This window comes from Urocitellus parryii, chromosome 4 (assembly GCF_045843805.1).
Source record: "Urocitellus parryii isolate mUroPar1 chromosome 4, mUroPar1.hap1, whole genome shotgun sequence".
Classification (NCBI taxonomy): Eukaryota; Metazoa; Chordata; class Mammalia; order Rodentia; family Sciuridae; genus Urocitellus; species Urocitellus parryii.
Genome location: NC_135534.1, coordinates 116,638,474 through 116,645,224, shown reverse-complemented (window position 1 = coordinate 116,645,224; position 6,751 = coordinate 116,638,474). Strand labels below are relative to the sequence as shown.

Genomic DNA, 6,751 nt, shown 5'->3' with positions numbered 1-6,751 from the left:
AATAGCTAAATTGTGGATCCAACCTAGATGCCCTTCGGAGATGAATGGATAAAGAAAATGTAATATATATATATATATACACACACACACACAATGGAATATTACTCAGCATTGAAAGAGAATAAAATCATGGCATTTGCAGGTAAATGGATTGAGTTTGGAGACTATAATGCTAAGTGAAGTTAGCCAATCCAAAAAACCAAATGCCAAATGTCTTCTCTGATATAAGGATGCTAATTCATAATGGGGATGGGAGTAGCATGGGAGGAATAGACAACCTTTAGATAGGGCAAAGGGAAGGGATGGGGGAGGGGGAAAGGGAATAGGAAAGATGGTGGAACGAGATGGACATCATTACCCTAAGTACATGTATGGTGTGACTCTAATTTGTGTTCAACCAGAGACATGAAAAATTGTGTTCTATATGTGATATGAATTTAATTTCATTCTTCTGTCATCTATAACTAATTAGAATAAATAAAAATTAAAAATTAAAAAAAAGGAACCAACTTTTCACCTGATAAGGAAAGTTCGCTAGTAAGAATTAAGGGTGAGGACTGTGACAATAAAATTTCCCCTTAAAGAGGAGCTCCTTGAATCTCTGGGATGATGAAAGACAATTTTCTATATGAAATACACCTGATATTTTGTAAAATCATTTGAAGGAGAAATATAGTAGCTGCCTAGCCATGAACACCCCATTGAACTGTTACTATGACAAGAAATAAATCTTGTATTCGTTATCAAGGTGCTAAAATTTAAGGATATGTTATACATGTCAACCTACCCTGATTAGTTTACTTCAATTATCCCACCATTCATTTCCCTTCCACCCTGTAAGCCTAGTTCTATTTTTTTTTTCTGGTTTGCTTTAGTATATTGAACATCTTTCTAAAATAAACTATGAGAAAGCCATTCTAATGGAAGAGATGCTGAAGGATTCAAGATTAACATCCATTCTTAGCAATTAAAACGGAGGGAAAGATTCTGCCCCCATGGGAGACAGAAGGGTCAAGCCGAAAGCCATCAAGGGAAAAGATGAAGAAAGAGCAGGGGTTTCTGGCTAGAAGCTGTTCCTTGCTCACTGTGTCAATTTTTTCTCCCAATCCCCTCAGGCTGATTCTCTAGGCTAAGATGGTGGAGATGGTGTTTGCTGTAGTTGAGAAAGAAAGTGGCAGGCTGAACCCAGGGATAGTGCTGAAAAGCTTCCCGAGTCATGCTTGGCTCAGGCTTCTCCAGGGAAGATGGACAGAGGAGCTGGTCCAGGCGGCAGGACACGCCTGGATAGCAAAGAGAGTCTGCAATGCTCATACAAGGGACAGCAGTCCAAACCCTATCTTGCATAAGCAGATGGAGTCTTGACAAAGACTTGCCCCTAACCTGTCTCCCATGTGGGACTGACCTAGCCCTATTAAATCCTTGGTGGGCAGCCTGGGAGAGCGGGGGTCAGGGTAGCCCAGTGTTGGACAGGACACCATGGGAGACAGACCCCATGTGGTTTCTGGTTCATCTCCATCTCTCAAAGCTTTTGGACATGCACACAGCTGGAGGAGGTCTCCCTGGCAGAGAACTTTGGAAAGCTCCCTCTAGTGAGACTGGGCAGGGGTGGCAGGGTGGGGGTGGGGACTCCCTTGAGAAAGCAGCTGAGGAATGGAGGGATCGGGATTTCCAGAGACTTCAGAGATGATGCCTGGTCTGATAGGAACCGTGATTCAATGCTCCGACTTGGGGCTAATTTGCCAAATGAGGTAGTTCCATCCTGACCTCTCTGGGCAGGGTTGGTCAGGGAAGACAGAAAACAGGCCTTCCCAAGACCCATGGGGATGAAAAGTGGCCAAGAAAAGCCAGATTTGGGCTCCCAGAACGCAATGAGAAAAATAGAGGGCCATAAAGGATTCCAGGTGCAGGCTGAGCTGACGGCGCCTTCTATCCATGACTCTGATCCTGACATTGGCTTGGAGGCAGAGACAGCCCTTCCCTGATCTTCCAAAGCCCCAGGAGACAAAGGTGAAGGATGGGCTTTGGGGCATCCAGGGGCACAAGTGTGTGACGGCCACCCCTATGGAACTCAGCAGGGACCACAAAGTTCCAGCCTCAGTTTGTTCTCAGAGCAACAAGCACGGCACGGGGTTTGGGGGGGGCTTCAGTCTTGGAGACAAGGGCAGGGTTGCAGGTCTGTCTTCTTGGCCTGGGAATATTTGGGATTCCCCAGCTGAGCCATCCAGATCACCCTTCTGGAATTGCCAGCTCTCTCCTCTCTCCTCAGTGGACAGGAGAGTGGGTGGGAGGGCAGCTTGACCCCGGGGGAGCCATCACACCCTCTCCACAGGACCCCCAGCCCCTCTCCTGGGCAGGACCTCCTGGGCAGGACACCTGGGGCCGCACAGGCGTATCTAGGTCTCCATGTCCTGGGGCAAATGTTGCCCGTTTTGTGCTCTCTGACCCACGGCTCTCTGTCTTTGGCCGGGTCCACTTTTTGAAGCAGTTGGTCCACAGGCTCCACTGTGCTTTGGTTGAACATGTCTGTCTCATGCCGCAGCTGTGTGTACTGACACAGATGTTGCCGGATCATCTCCACCCTCTCCACCTCCAGCCGCTCCAGCTCCAAAGTGGTGGTCACCATCTCTTCAAACCACTTGGACTGCGCTTGGTTGTAGAGGTCCACACAGTGCATGAGGTCATCGCCAGCCTGTGTGGACTTTCTCCATGCCTTCTTGATGTCCTCCTCTGTCTTGTTGCTCAGCTTGATCTCCAGCTGCTGGGTCTTCATCTCCAGGTCTCTCTGCCGCTCTGTGAGGGCTTTCCGGGCCTTCTCCACCGACGCGTAGCGGCTGGCGAGCTGCTTGCGGAGGTCAGCGATACGGTGGTCACACTTTTTCATGTCTTTCTTGAAGTTCTCACAAAAGTTCATTAGGGGCTTCTCTGCCTCGCTGTGAAGCTTGGCGGAGAACTTGAGATGAACTTCTGCTTCATCTGCCAGACTCTTCTTCACCTGGGCTCAGGCTTCTCCCAAGGAGTCTTCCTCCTGTGCAGCCAAGGAGTTCTGAGAGAGCTTAGCCAAGTTCTCTGCATATTCTTCTTCAATCTTTATCCTCTCTCAGAGGAATTCAGACATTTCTTTCTGCATTTATTTGCCCTTCAGTAGCTTTTGGAGCAGCAGTTCGAACCCAGCCACTATGCCATTGCCTTGGGGATCCTTCTTATCAGCCCAGAAGTAGTCACAGTAGCTCCACTCGGTTGGCTTTAGCAGTTGCTGTTCAGGCATGGTGTCTGGGTGAGGGAATGTCACGCAATTTATCATCTTCTCTGTGGTGTCAACTTTATTTTCAAGATTATATATTTTGTCTTCATTGCCTGAGGTTCTAACTTCCAAATGGTCTTGTCTGTGGGTGATACTTTCCATTGAACTTTTAAGTTGGTGTAGTGATTCCTTCACTTCAAGGATTTCTTCTTTATTTCTTTTCAGGACCTCTAATATATCTTTACAGAAGTGATCTTTCATCTCCTGAAGCGAATCTGTTATTTTACTGAAAAACTCCTGTGCCTGCTCTCTTATATAATTCTTTAAGTTGTAGAACAGTTTTACCAAACACATCCTCAACTCCTTCTCTGATATTTCTTCGATGGATTCTCTTATGGGAGCAGCTTCGTTTGTTTGGAGCACTTATTCCCTTGTTTTTTCATTTTGTTTGTGCGTCTTCCCATCTAGCCGTGTGGTTCTGAGGCAGGATAGTTTCTACTCTGTAGATTTGAAGTGTCCCTGAAGGTTTCCAGAAACTAGCCTTCATGCGCTTCTCTAATGCGCAAACTTCAACATGCAGGGAAGCAGGACGCGTGACCCAAGATCCAGCCTCCAGTTTCTGCACTTCCCACTGGATTGCTAGGCTCAGGCCGATGCAGACCTAGCTGCAAACTCACAGATCCAGGCTCCGGTTTCTGCAGGCTCTGCCAGACTGCAGGACCCAGAAGACTCACCGACCGAGGGCGATGGATGAACTCCGGGAGAGAGCAAGCCTAGTTCTATTCTCTGGTCTCCCCCACAGCATCCAATCTTTAACGTGCAGCAGTTCAGACACTGGAAGACAACCGCCATGCCTCAACGCACTCTTTTTCCTTTTTTCAAACTAAATATCCACAATTTCCTCATCATATTTTCCATCTCTTGTGTTTGAAATCTGCTTTTTCTCTATGAATATGAAAGATGAGAGGAACTGATTCTTTGGGTTGGCTAGAATTTTTCAAAATGGTGTTATAGAAATTTTGGCTAAATAGAATACCTTCTTTTTTTTTTAAAGAGAGAGAGAGAGAGAATTTTTTTAATATTTATTTTTTAGTTTTCGGCAGACACAACATCTTTGTTTGTATGTGGTGCTGAGGATCGAACCTGGGCCACATGCATGCCAGGCGAGCACGCTACCGCTTGAGCCACATCCCCAGCCCAATAAAATACCTTCTTAAAAGACAACTTTCTGATTTTTTATCCCCTCAATTTCCATTTGAAGAAAAAAAAACCTGGGTTGATTGACACTCTCACAGCAAAATCAAAGCAAACAAGGATTCATTGTTTGAGCAAAACAGCATCAAGTTTATTTTTATTTATATATGACAGTGGAATATATAACAATTCATGTAACTATATACAGCACAATTTTCCGTATCTCTGGTTGTATACAAAGTATATTCACACCAATTTGTGCCTTCATACATGTACTTTGGATAATAATGTTCATCACATTCCAACATCATTTCTAACCCCATGCTTCCTCCCTTCCCCTCCAACCCCTCTGCCCTATCTAGAGTTTGTCTATTCCTCCCATACTCCCTCTCCCTATCCCACTATGAATCATCCTCCTTATATCAAAGTAAACATTTGGCATTTAGTCTTATGGGATTGGCTAAATTCACTTAGCATTATCTTCTCTAACTCCATCCATTTACCTGCAAACGCCATGATTTTATTCTCTCTTATTGCTGAGTAAAATTCCATTGTGTATATATGCTACATTTTTTATCCATTTATCTATTGAAGAGCATCTAGGTTGGTTCCACAATTGAGCTATTGTGAATTGTGCTGCTATAAACATTGATGTGGCTGTGTCTCTGTAGAATGCTGTTTTTAAGTCCTTTGGTTATAGACCAAGGAAAGGGATAGCTGGGTCAAATGGTGGTTCCATTCCCAATTTTCCAAGAAATCTCCATACTGGCTGCACCAATTTGCAGTCCCACCAGTAGTGTATGAGTGAGTGTACCTTTTTCCCTACCTCCTCGCCAACACTTATTGTTATTTGTCTTCATAATAGCTGCCATTCTGGAGTGAGATGAAATCTTAGAGTGGTTTTGATTTGCATTTCTCTAATTGCTAGTGAGAATGAACATTTTTTCAAATATTTGTTGATTGATTGTATATCATCTGAGAAGTGTCTTTTCAGGTCCTTGGCCCATTTATTGATTGGGTTATTTGTTTATTTTGGTGTCTAACTTTTTGAATCCTTTATATAGAATTAGTGCTAGAGATTAATGCTAGAGATTAGTGCTCTGATGTGTAGGAGTAAAGATTTGCTCCCATTCTGTAGGCTTTCTATTCACCTCACAGATTGTTTCCTTTGCTGAGAAGAAACTTTGTAGTTTGAGTTCATCCCATTTATTGATTCTTGATTTGAATTTTTGTGCCAAAGGAGTCTTATTAAGGAAGTTGGGGCCTAATCCCACATGAAAGCATCAAGTTTTGAACAAACAGAATCATATTAAGCTCTGTGATGCCTTGCAGAAACTTGAGTTGATTTTTTGCAACTATGTCAGATAAACCAAACAACCAGTGCACACAGTTCTAAGGTTATTTGGTACACTGTATAGTCAGCAAACGACAGTCCATAAGATGGATGAATAGCAAAGCCTTTGGTGTCAAGAAGATCGGAGTGGCAATCTTCTTTAAAATCCCTTCTCCACATCTCCCATATTAATAGAATTTTAGCTGGGTGTGTAGCCTCTCAAACAGTCCCTGCTATAGTTTGGATCTGGAATGTCCACTAAAGGTCCATGTGTTAAAATCTTGTTACTGAGCCCACAGTGCTGCTGGAAGGTAGCAGAACCCTTAGGAGGTGGAGCCCAGTGGAGGGAACTTAGGTCATCGAGAGTGTGCCCTTGAAGGGGATTTGAGGACTCAACTCTTCGTCCTTCCCTCTGTTTTGCTTTCCCAGTTGTCACAAGGTGAGCAGCTTCCTCTGTCCTGTGCTGCCACCATTATATGCTGCCTCACCACAGCCCCAAAAGAACATCCCATGAACTATGAACTGAAACTTCCAAAACTGTGAGCCAAAGTAAACCTTCTCACTTTTTATGGCAAATAATTTAAGAATGAAAAATATCATTTAAAAATGAAATACAACTAAAAAAAAATAAAGATACTGCTTAAGACATCAGCAAAAACTATAAAATATCAAGGAATTATTATAATATTGATGCAGTTGATGTTATAGAGAAAATATTTTTAAATTATTAAAAATAACTTTTAAAAGAAGACTATATTCTCCAAATTAATGTACAGGTCCAATACAATTTCAAATTGCCAATGCTTTTTTTCAGGTAACTTAGATCAACTAACTTTAAATTTCTTTTTTTTTTTTTTATTTTGCCCAACCTTATTTTATCCAAGCTCTTTGTAGATAACTGGATTGATTCAACCAGTTTTATTTTTTTTATTTTTTTTTTATTGGTCGTTCATAACATTACATAGTTCTTAATACATCATATT

The 6,751-nt window shown here is 42.9% G+C and overlaps 1 pseudogene; it reads right to left on the bottom strand.

Moving 5' to 3' along the window:
* Positions 1-2,143: 2,143 nt before the first annotated feature.
* Positions 2,144-3,301, bottom strand: LOC113185324 (growth arrest-specific protein 7 pseudogene; annotated as a pseudogene).
* Positions 3,302-6,751: the final 3,450 nt, after the last annotated feature.